Source organism: Prunus mume, linkage group LG2 (genome assembly GCF_029339155.1).
Source record: "Prunus mume cultivar Tortuosa linkage group LG2, ASM2933915v1, whole genome shotgun sequence".
Classification (NCBI taxonomy): Eukaryota; Viridiplantae; Streptophyta; class Magnoliopsida; order Rosales; family Rosaceae; genus Prunus; species Prunus mume.
In genome coordinates this window covers 40,550,464-40,563,439 of record NC_142699.1, presented here as the reverse complement: position 1 = coordinate 40,563,439, position 12,976 = coordinate 40,550,464, and the positions used below count along the sequence as shown (strand labels likewise).

Below are 12,976 nucleotides of genomic sequence, written 5' to 3'. Positions count from 1 at the left end.
TCCCCCTTCATTCTTTGATATCATGGTTCATCTAGTAGTACATCTTGTCAGAGAAGTTCGTCTGTGTGGGCCAGTATATTTTATATGGATGTATCCGCTTGAAAGATATATGAAAGTGCTAAAGGGGTATGTTCGAATCGTACTCGTCCCAAGGTTGCATTGCCGAGCGGTATATAGTTGAAGAATTTGTAGAGTTTTGTACCGAGCATTTATCGATGTTAGTACAGTTGGAGTGCCTTCAAGCCAAAAGATGGGAGTTTCAAAGCCATTATCGGGTTGCACAGTGAGCGAGTTGATCGGGACTCTGGAACCAAGCACACCTATATGTCTTGGAGAATACGGAGGAAGTCCTACTTATATCGAGTACGTATGAGTTTTATTCTTTAAGTTTCCATTTTAAATTATTTCTTATGTTTATCTTATATGTTTGGGACCATAATACTTGAATTTTGTGTCATATAGGCAACATATGATCCACATCCAGACCGCTTGTCCAAAATTTAGAAAGAGAACAAAGTGGCTGCAGGATAAGCACAATAGCACTTTCATTCAATGGCTACGCTTCAAGGTATATGTTATTGAATAACATATTGACTTTAATTTTCTTCTTTCTATGTTAGATTGAATTAAGTTATGATTAATTTGCAGGTTCAAAGTGAACTTAATGTGGAAGACAATCATGGCGTATCAGAAAATTTAAGGTGGCTAGCAATGTCCAAACATGGCGAGTGCCATTATATAGGAGCTATCTCATTAAAGGTATTAAATTCAACATCAAGGCACAAGATGATGTGCGGACAACTCAAAATAGTGGAGTTTATTTACTTGCACATACTATGCAAGTTGCTAGTGCCAAGGATAAAAACCCAATTCTCTCAAATATGGGTTTCTATGGTGTCATTCAAGAAATTTGGGACCTTGACTACCAAAAGTTTACAATCCCAGTCTTTAGGTGTGATTGGATTGATAATACTTCTGGTCTTGTAGTGGACGAACTTGGATTTACCCTTGTAGATTTGAGTAAAATTGGCATAGGAATGACCAATTTGTTTTGGCTTCTCAAGTCAAACAAGTATTTTTTGTTGACGACCCGATGCATCGTGGTTGGTCGATAGTGTTATCAATGCCTAATAGAGAATATAATGATGTTATTGGTGATGATGTCTTAGGTGATGTGAGAATTGAGTGTGAGCCATTTACTAGGGGATGCCAAATGTTGACACATTTGATGAAGTGGTGGTTGAGTTAGGAGTCAAAATATTCGAGATGGGTGTGAAGATATATGGGTTGAATGATGCTTTTAATTGGCGTGTATGCCATTAATTTTGTAATATATTGTAATGTGATTTCTTCACTTTCATTATACGAGGTTTTGGCCACAAAACAATCAGATACAAAAATTATCTGGTTCAGATTACAAAACACGACGGTTTTGATAAAAATGTGAAAACAAATCGTACATCGCTCCAATAAATAACGACGCGTTTTGGAGCATTCAACGACCGCAATATATTTACCGACGTCTTAAAGCAAAGTAACAATGAAGAACCACGACGCTATTGTGAAACAGTAATCCAGGATAACAAGTCGGACAAGCATAAAGAATCGCCATGTAATTCAAAATAACACGACTCCAATCCCATAACACCGACGTCTAAAAGACGAGAACTTTAACCTGAACGTTATAAAAGACGACGTCGTCATGAATTTACCACGTCGCATGTTCTTTCATAAACGAAGTGGAAAAGGATGAATTCACGACGGTATTTGAAGTCCATTAAATTTGTCGACGTTAAGATTTATGAATTAGACGACGTTAATTTTTTTAATGAAGACGTATAAATTATTAAACACGACGGTCTTTTTTATGGTATCGACGTTGTATATAGACGACAACGTCGTCCTTATAAATTACCGGTCGTAATTAATGATCCCATCATTTTTCCACGTCGTTTATTTTCAAAATATGACGTATAAATTCTGTAATACGGACTCTCATTTATTTGGAACCGACGTTGTTTATTCATTTCAACGTCGTCTAAGTAAATACATACGTCGTAATTAATGAACCTGACATCTATTTCCACGTCATAATTCGTAGAAAAATCGAAGTGGAAAATATATTTTACGACGGTATTTGAAGTCCATTAAACTTGTCGACGTTAAGATATATGAATTAGACGACGTCAATTTTTTAAATGAAGACGTATAAATTATTAAAGGCAGACAGATCTTTTTAATGGTGACGACGTTGTATATAGACTACAACATCGTCATTATAAATTACTGTGTCGTAATTAATGACACCATCTTTTTTCACGTCGTTTATTTTCAAAATATGACGTATAAATTCTGTAATACGGCTCTCATTTATTTGGAACCGACGTTATTTATCAAATTCAACGTCGTCTCTGTAAATATATGCGTCGTAAGTAATGACCCTGACATCTATTTCCACGTCATAATTCATAGAAAAATCGAAGTGGAAAATTTATTTTACGACGGTTGTGGGAAATGTTGTGACGTAGTAGGTGTCAATAACGTCGTCTATTAAGATTGTAAAGACGTCGTATTTATATTTGTCATCTGTTTCCTTTTTAACGACGTTTTTTTTGTTGGAGTTGGTCGCTCTATTCTCATTCTCGATTGTTTTTTATGTCTTTTTGCAGCACAAAGACGTCGGTTTTTATTTTTTGATGACGTTTTTTGTTTTAACAACGACGGTTATTCACCGTCGTGGTTTTGTTATGGAAAAGATGTCGGTGGATTCCACGACCATTTGAAAACAGAATACACGACGGTGAATTCCCGTCGTGGTTTTCCTTTTTTGTAGTAGTGTTTTTTTGGGTCTACAGCCAATTCGTTAGTAGATATTCCAGCTCCAGTTCCGTCAGCACCAGCACCTGAAGAAGGTATGATCCACGTCCTACAATTGTGTGGAGTGGTTTTGGCTTTTGATAAGATATCCCATCTAATTTTCAGCAAAAAAGAAGAGTAACACAAAACAAACTGTCATCATCATCGTTGTGGTTTTGGTTGTTTTTGTTTATTTTCAGCAGCATATGCTTTTTCTTCAGAGTAAAGAAACGAAGGTAAAACTTGAACAACGTAAGTTCAACTCTGTTTATTTGTCTTATCTGAGGTTTTGGAACTCTGTTTGCTAATTCATCTAATCTCAAAAAGAAGAAAAACTTGCATGTCTAAATAAAGTATAATCATGCAGTGCATGTATGGCTCTTGAATATGTAATTCATGGTCACTTTTCTGTCAAAACAGATGTCTTCAGTTTTGGGGTGTTAGTTCTTGAAATGAAGAGGACTTGTTAAGCTATGCGAGCATGAATTCAATCAAGTCGGTAGATTCCTTCTTTTGCCTTGTTAAATTTGTTTTCGACTATATTTTGATGTACTTTTATAGGCCAGGAGAAATTGGAGGGAGGATACAGTTGAAAACATCATAGATCCGGTGTTGACGAGAAGTTCATGAAATCGAAGCGATGAGATGCATCCACATAGGTTTACTATGTGTGCAAGAAAATGTGGTGGACTGACACAGACCAACCGTGGCTTCAGTTGTATCCACGCTTAACAGCCAGTCTCTCACACTTGCAGTACCCTCACAACCTGCATTCTATATATGAATCCACAACACTGGATCAGACAAACCGACGTTGACTGAGTCTGACCAATCCAAAAGCCTCTCTGTCTATGCATCAAAATCTGAGACTTGAAATTACTGAACCATTTTCCATCTCTCTCTACTACTGGATTGAAACCCTCCTTTTTGAAATGGTGGCAGCTTTCCTTTGAGAGCTAGAACAAAACCTCATCAATTTCCCAATAGTTGGATGGACAAGTGGCGGGTGGGCCTCCCACGATGCAGTGACATAAAGTGTTAATGTCCTAAAGCTTCGCCGATATTACTCATCAAATTAACAGGAAATAGCTCTAAATGCCACTCTTTTTATAATTGGGAAATTGGTGGCTTTACCATTAGCTCACTTAATTTATTCATTAATATTCTTATTTTGAAACTCAATCACAAATGCCCCTTAGAGCATTGTTGGCAGCTGGAAGGGCCCAAGAGGAGGGTTTTTGCGCTGGGGGAACCCAAAATGTGGTTTCCAGCAACAACAAGTTGCCAGGGCAACAGTGGGGCCTACAACCTGGCAAGCTAGGGGAGAAAGTGGCGAGCCCAATGGTCAGGATGAGCGCTCGTTGTTTAAATTTTTTTAAGTTGGTGCGTGCATTGCACGCCAAGCTTAAAAAAATTTTGTAACTATCGCGCCAACGGCATGATTCCACGTAATCGCATGCTAGGCCATCCGATCGCTTTTAAACTTATCAACGGCATCCATTTTTCGCAATAAAAAATAGAAAGTAACCCCAACACTCTATGCCACGGAAGCTCCCTGGGGCTCTCCGATTAGTTTTTCCAGCAATCCAACGGTAGGCAATTTTTGCCAAAAAAATAGAAAAAATGGAAATTTTTAAAAAATACTGAAAAAATACTGAATTTTTTCTATAAATACCAACCAATACTCTTCACTTTTAACACCAACTCTTCATACATTTTCCTCATTCTACTATTTTCACTTTCTAGTCAATTTTTTTCACTTTCAAGTTGTTTTTTTTCTCTTCAAGTTGTTTTTTTCTTATCATATTATGGGTTCTTCTAGTGAAACAGAGAAGGCATGGAGCATGACGGAAGATATTAGCTTGTGAGGCTTGGCTCCAAGTTAGTCATTGTCCCAGAACGGGCGAATAATGAGATCAAATTCTATCATATGTGGAAAAAATTCATCAGAGAATTTTGTGAAAGGGTAATTGGTTCGACCCGTGCGGATCAAGCATTATCTAGTAGGTGGAAAATTCTTAATAAAGAGTTGGGAAAGTGGAGAGATGCCTTGACAAAAGCGATGAACAACCATAGAAGCGGGCAAAACATTAGTAGTGAGGTAAATTATTTGTAATTTTTTATTTATTAATTTCTATGTCATATTAAATTTTATTTAAATGTTTCTTGCAATTTATATATTATGTTAATATTTTGTATTTCCAATATTAATATGAATGTTTCAATATTTATATTTTGTTTTATCTAATAAATGGTTAAAGTTTCTTACATTCCTACTAATTTTAATACTTGTTGCATTGCTAATATTTTTTAGTTTCTGTATTTTTTTTTTTATACTTGTTGCATCCAATATTTTTAAAGTTTTTGCTCATTTTTTTTTTGTATAGATTATGCAAGCACAAAAATGTTTTTGGTGCTACGGGCAAGGGAAAAGTTTCAAACCATACCCTATGGGGAGGTGGAAGAATAAGAGATTCCAAATTATTCTAAATAGTCCAACGATAGTGTTGAACGAGATGCCACCCATGAGACAATCCGAACGGATTCACCTATGGATTCCCGTGAGTCAAGACTCACCTATCGAAAAGAGCTGAGGCCTATTGGGGAGGAAAACCATATGAAGAGAGGGAGTAATTTACTGAATACATCTAAATATTTGAGAAGCTTTAAAGATGCAAGCCATGAGAATTGAAATGGATATGAAACAACAAGAACACGATAGGGCAATGGAAGTAGAATATGCAAAGAAAGGAGTATGTACGCCAAGAAAGATTGAAAAAATGATCGGGAAAAACCATGCTATGGATACAACCCATATGTCCCCGAAACAAAACAATTTTGAAGTTAGAACGAAGGATGTTATGAGACAAGACTTTTCGTGATTTGATGGACCTAGTAACACTGATTGGTTAAATGATCAAACCATTGTTAGTTTGCTTGCCTTTTCATTTCATTGTACCATTGTTAGTTTGATTGCCTTTCATTTCATTGTATTGTTTTGTTTAAAAATAGTTGTAATTCATGTATTTTATTTTATGAGTTGTATTCATTTCTTTAGTGAATGAAGAAAATATTCAACAACATTCCTTTTTATTCAAAACATTCAGCAACCCACAACCAAAGCATAAAAAATAAACAAACCACAATCAAAGCATAAAAAATAAACAAACCACAACTAAAGCATAAAAAAACAACAAAGCATAACTAAAAATACAACATAAACATAATACATTAAAAACACATCTTCACTTTACTTTATTGTCTCACATTGTTTTCACTACCCACAAATGCTCCATCAAGTCCATTTGACAATGTTCATGAATATATGACGATTGCATCTCCGTGTAGCGCTCAATCATCTGATGCATGAAACTATCGTCTCTAACTAACGGATCATGCTGGCACTGTTTCATTTGGCCTAGGTTTTTCTATAAATTGTGAGCATGCGGTGTTCTATTGATCTGGTTCATACTCATCTTCAGTAGCATCGTAATCATACTCATCTTCCACAATCATATTGTGGAGGATGATACAAGTCATCATTATACTCCTAAGCACCTCCTCATCAAATAGACGTGCCGCTCCCCTGATAATTGCCCACGGGCTTGAAGGATACCAAAGCACCTCTCCACATCTTTTCTGTACCCCTCTTGATAGGCAGCAAAAAAAATTTCCTTATGGGATCGGGGATGTGGAATTGATTTCACAAATGTTGTCCACCTGTAGATACTATCACTAGATAATACCAGCCTCGTAGACGTATTATTAATTTGATATGTAGTTGGGCTTCACCTCTTAGAACATCATTGAACACCGGGATTGACCAGACGTCTCAAATCATTTTGAGACGGCACCTAAAGAAGGCGCATAAACCCATGTATCAAAACCAAGAACGCCTTTGTGATGATGCTGCCCTTTCCGATTCCTATAATCCCTTGCCAAGCAGATGGACAATTTTTCCATTGCTAAAGGTATGCAGTCAATGCTACCAATCATTTTGTGAAATCCATGAGACTGCCTTTGTAAAGCCGCTGTAAGTCCCCTCAAGGAAGTCTACAGTAGTCCTCGTGTGTATTTTCCACTGCATCACAAAATCACACCAGCTCTCCAAAATAGTGGACTTCCCATCCGGGCAATCTCATCCACTGATCGCAGATGACCCATACGCCAACATTCAGATTACAATTATGAACTTTTTCTCGAAGCAGCCCACTTCAAAGACAATTTTTTTGAACAAAGTAGTCATCATAATTGCAAATATCATGTATGACTTTATTGAACAGACATGAAGGTATTCTATATCTTGCTCGAAATGAACATTAGAGTACAAGAGATTGGGATAAAGTAATCTCTATAAGATTCTTACCCGAGAATGTCTATGTCTGTCCATATCTGCCCGCCTTCTATGAACCACGGCGGCTCGTTTCTTTTCCTCCAAAGGCAACGCCACACCCAAGTTGCTCATCTAGTCTCTCTCAGCCTCTTTGCTTGCAGCTCTTCACGACTTGCTCGCCTTTTCTCGCTTTGCCTTCCAAAATCTCTTCCATGTCGTCTGACATTGAGAATAGAGAATGAAATCTAAAATCTGAGAAATGAAATCTAAAATATGAGAAATGAAGATGTAGAGAAGATATGGTGTGGGAGGTATGAGCTGAGCCTCTGCATTTATAGAAAAATTTAGGCAGATAGAGATGACACGTGGAATTTTAGAGGGTGAAAATCTTATCTGAAATTTAAATTCATTTGAAATTTGAAATGAAATTTATCCTAATTTGAATTTTGAAATGTATCTGAAATTTGACATTTTGAATTTATCTGAATTGAATTTTGAAATGTATCTGAAATTTGACATTTTGAATTTATATAAATTTGAATTTCAACGATCAATTTGAAATTTATCTGAAATTTGAAACCGAAAATCTGATCCGATATGAATAGTATTGACACATAGGAACCCAAAAATCTTATCCGAAAATATTATCCAAATTAATTGTTTAAGTAAACAAAGTTGTGAAAAAAAAAATGAATAGTATTTGCCATGGCAAGCCTTGCATTGCCGAAACATTAATTTTTTTTTTGTTTCAGGCGCACTATTCACATGAATAGTACCCGCTTAGCTCTCAATGCTGGCGGCAAGGGGCCAACTCAGAAGTGCTCTTATAAAACTCCTATTGATAGCCTATTGCCCATCCTTCCAATTAGTTTTTTTCCCACCGTTGTTCTTCCTCTTCTTCCTTCTGCCAAACCTCACAAAATCCACCTCAACCATAAAATCTCCCCTAACTCTATCTCCTCTTAGTTATATCTTCCAATTAGGAGCTGATTTCAACCTCAAAGTTGAACCCCAAATTTGGAATCGGACCCTAGCCAAGGCACGACTCGCCACCTTCGTTGTCGACCTCCACAACAAAGCCACAATCTTGACTTGCCACCTTCTGGTCATTTACTCCACCACGTGCCACGACACCTTCATTGTCGATCTTCACTGTGGTAATTCTGATATTGGTTTTTTTTTTTTTGGGTTTCTTTGATTGATTGAGATTATTGGGTGATTGCTTTCATTGTTTTGAATGAGACATTAATGGGCTTTTGTTGTGGCTTGCTGTTTCTATGATTGAATGAAATTTACCAACTATTTCATGTGGTTGTTAAGCTCTTGGACTTGGATACACTATTTTGTGCTTATGATTTGTCTTTGAAATGATGTATACACTGTTTTGTGATTGAGACTTGGACTTGCAGATCTCCTTGAAAGTAATGTATTCACTCTTTTGGGTGGTGTGATATTCGATATGAAATAACATTGGACAGTCAAGGTTTGGCAATTTGTAAGTAGTTAGTTAGTAATAGGATACCCTAGGTTAATGGCTTTGGGTTGGATTTAACTTTAAGAGTTCTTGATACATGCCTTTGCTGGAGCTTGAAACACAGCTAGGCTAGCTAAACCGTTTCACTTTGCATAATATTGGTGTTTTAAAATTGTTGTTTATTGATGTTTAATTGATGTTTTTTCTATATGGTTCCACTAGTTGATAGATTTTTTATTGGTAGTTTAACATGTGTTAACAAAAGAAAATTTTATGATGGTCATAAATGGACACAATTGCAATTTTGGTTTGCTACAATGGAAAATGGGTAACCTCAAATCATAGGAGGCATTGCTCGAGGGCTCCTTTACCTTCATGAGGATTCCCGACTTCGAATTATTCACCGTGATCTTAAACCTAGTAACATTCTATTGGATGAAGATATGAATCCTAAAATTGCAAATTTTGGCATGGCAAGATTGTTTATGATGGATCAAATTCAAGGATATACTAAGACAATTGTGGGAACCTAGTAAGTATCTGCAAATTTCAAAGCTAAATTACATTATTGTGCTTGTTCACACCAGAACTAAAATTTTAATTTGATGAATATAATAATGCAGTGGATATATGGCTCCAGAGTAAGCAATTCATGGATGTTTTTCAGTCAAGTCGGACGTCTTTAGTTTTGGCGTGTTAATCCTTGAAATTAAGTGATAAAAGGATTAGCAGTTTTCGAAACAGAGAGAATGAGGAGGAACTTTTAAGCTATGTGAGTAAGACAAGAGAAAGCAGCATAATTTCTTCTTTAATTAATGTGTTTATGAACTTGATAGGCCTGGAGGAATTGGAGGGATGATACAGTGGCAAATATCATGGACCCAAAGCTGACGACAGCTTTAGGAATTGAAATGATGAGATGCATCAACATTAGTTTCCTATGCGTCCAAGAAAATGTGGCAAGCAGACCATCCATGGCTCAGTTGTCTCTATGCTTAACAGCCATTCTGTCACACTCTCAGTACCCTCACGACCGGCATATTATGTGCAACATAACAGTGGATCAGACATAACAGGGTCCGATGAATCCAAAAACTCTATGCATGTATCAGGAAATAAGAATTCAAATTACTGAACCATATGCTCACTAGTGGGGTGGGGCTATGTATCAGGAACAATTTATTTATTTTTGGATGAAAAATTTATTTTATTTTCTTTGATATGCGTGTTTGATTGATATATTTGAACAACTGCAGCTCAAGTTAAATATTTTCTGTGCATAATGAGGTCATGTTACTTGCTCAACTTCAACCCCAGGCTCCTAGGATTTTGTTTGAAAGCAGAGGAAAGAGTCCTCATTTACGATATATATATATATATATATATATACATTTTCATATATATGTCATATATATGCCTAACACAAGTCTTGATCACTTCATTTTTGGTATATTTGCTCTGCCTCAAATTTCGTATAATTTATAGTAATTTCTTAAAGATTAAAAAAGTTCATATTTCATTTAATGAAATTGTATTTAGACCCAAACAATCACGAGCATTTGGATTGGGAAACACGTCACAAGATCATAGGAGGCATTGCTCGAGGGATTCTTTACCTCTATGAAGATTCTCGGGTTTCAATTATTCATCGCGATCTCAAAACCAACAACTTTTTGTTAGATGTACCCTAAAATTGCTAATTTTGGAATGGCAAGATTGTTTGTTGTTGATCAAACTCAAGGAGATACAAAGACAGTTAGGGGAACCTAGTAAGTACTGTGATAATATAGCAAGCTAATTTACACTTCCATTTTGTGCTCTCCTAAAGCTTCATTGAAAAAAAAAAAAAAAACTTGCACATCTAATAAATGGAATATAATTCATGTAGTGGATATATGGCTCCTGAGTATGTAAGTCGTGGTCGCTTTTCTGTCACAACGGATGTCTTTAGTTTTGGGGTGTTAGTTCTTGAAATTGTAAGTGGTAAAAAAATTAGTAGTTTCCAATATGGCTAGAATGAAGATGACCTTTTAACCTATGTGAGTATGAATACATTAAAGTCATTATATATTCTCTCTTTTGTCTTGGTCAAAATTGACTATATTGATGTACTTTTATAGGCTTGGAGAAATTGGAGGGAGGATACAATTCAAAACATCATAGATCCCGTGTTGATGTCAAGTTCACGAATCGAAACGATGAGATGCATCCACATTGGTTTATTGTGTGTGCAAGAGAATGTGGTGGATAGGCCAACCGTGGCTTCAGTTGTATCCATTCTTACATTGTTATCTTACAGTTTCTTCTTGATCTTGTGGAAGTGCTTGATATGCATGCGTGCTTGATATCTTTGTGCAACTGCAGCTCAAGTTAAATATTTTCTGTACATAGAAGCAAGGGTTAATTACAGTTTAGCATTCTATGGTTTCACCCTTAAGGCATATTAGTCCATATCTTTTCAATTTTAACAATCACATACCCCGGTCTTTTAAATTTGTTACAATCTGATTCCACTGTTAGGGTTTTTCATTATATCTATCTATTAGTTGCCTACATGGTATGGTGGGTCCCACATTTTAAATTTTTTTAAATTTTAAATTGATTAAAATATGAGTAAAATATTAAAAACCAAAAAAATAAAAAAAATAAAAAAAATCTCTCTCTCTCTCTCTCTCTCTTTGCAAAGAACCTAGAACCCAGCTCTCTCTCCACCCATGACAACACCACGAGAATTTATCAAAAATAGCCAAAACTTGACTCTTAATTTCAAAAATGTCAGTTTTTGCACAAAATTTCAAATATAGCAGAAAACTCACCTAAATAGACACAAATGCCCTCAAATTTAAAACCTAAATAAACCTAAAAAAGAAACCTTATTAAATAAAACTTTGGAATATTTCCTCCAAAACTTTTCCAATCACTTCTAGTTCTTTTTTGACTTTTTTTCCTTCCTCCGTTTGTTTCCAGCATCACTCCCTTTCTTTTCTTTTTTTATTTTTCTTCTCTCCATCTCTCTCTCTCTTTTCTTCTTCTCCGTCTACATATCTCTTTTCTTCTTCTTCTCATCTTCTTCTCTCCCATACAGACCAAAAATTGACAATGAAACCACAAACATTAGCTATAAAACGAAGTAGAAATTAATACAGCTTTTAAACTATGGAACAAAAATGAAATTAGAAATAGCATAGAGATATGATCTGTCTACAATGATATCAAATATCAACTTTTATATTACTACTATTTATTAAGCTATAACTAAATGTATCAATCGATCACAATATCAGTGAAATAACTAATACTTAATAATCTGCAGTATGCAATCTGCAGCATACAAAATCTAGCCTTCCATACCGTATAATAATAGCCTAGACACTAGCTTTGTAGTTCTATTTGATGTATTCTAACTCTGTAAACTGGCTTTCTCCTGGCACTCAAAGTAAAAGCAAGAACTTCAACATTTGAAACAGAAAAATTACAAAACTTAATGGATACCAAATAAACCTTAGACACATCCAAGTTAGTCAAAGGTCCATACTAATGAACTAATAACATTAGCATGTAATTACATCTTCTGCTACACATATGTCAGAATCATCATATTACTAGACTCGATAATTTTCCAAGCCTATCTGCACTAACCTTTGATGTAGGCTCAAAGTGAATTGACAATATTAAATCATAGCACTTTGAATAAGGCTCAAGGGTCCATTAACATAAATGTCGCAATCATGGACATTAAGTCAGCAAAACTAGAATTGAAATTTTATAAATATAGTATGAAGAATAAACAAAGAAACGAAGAAGAAATTGAACGAAGAACCAAGGAAGAGCTGCACTTGCGGCAATACATTTGAACAAACTCTACGTACAAAGATTCCCAATCTAATAGGGTTTTCTTTTTTAGGTTTATATTGGTTTTAAATTTGAGGGTATTTTTGTCTATTTAAGTGAGTTTTTGCTATATTTGAAATTCTTTACAAAAACTGACATTTTTGAAATTAAGGGTCAAATTTTGGTTATTTTTGATAAATTCTCCAACACCACCTGCAAACTATACCACACTCCAGCCTGCAACCACATCCCCACGAACCTAGAAACCTAGACCCGATTTCTTCCCCCCAGCCTGCACTGAATTCCAAATCTTGCTGATCAGAACCGCTTCCACTCTGCAACAGCTTGTTCAATCCAAGAGAAGGGTCGTCAATATCACTCATAATCAACCTCAGAATCGACTGCCAACATAGCAATTCTCCTTGTTGCTGTTTTGATTCCACTTTTGCTGCTGCTGCTGCTGCTGATTGTGGTGGTGGTGG

General features: G+C 35.8%; 1 long non-coding RNA gene across 1 annotated transcript; it reads left to right on the top strand.

The window, feature by feature from the left end:
- The first annotated feature begins 8,368 nt into the window (after positions 1 to 8,368).
- Positions 8,369 to 9,883, top strand: LOC148920366 (uncharacterized). Its single transcript, XR_016123839.1, has 2 exons — positions 8,369 to 9,195; positions 9,287 to 9,883. It is a non-coding gene; the product is annotated as an uncharacterized LOC148920366 (long non-coding RNA).
- The last annotated feature ends 3,093 nt before the right edge of the window (positions 9,884 to 12,976 follow it).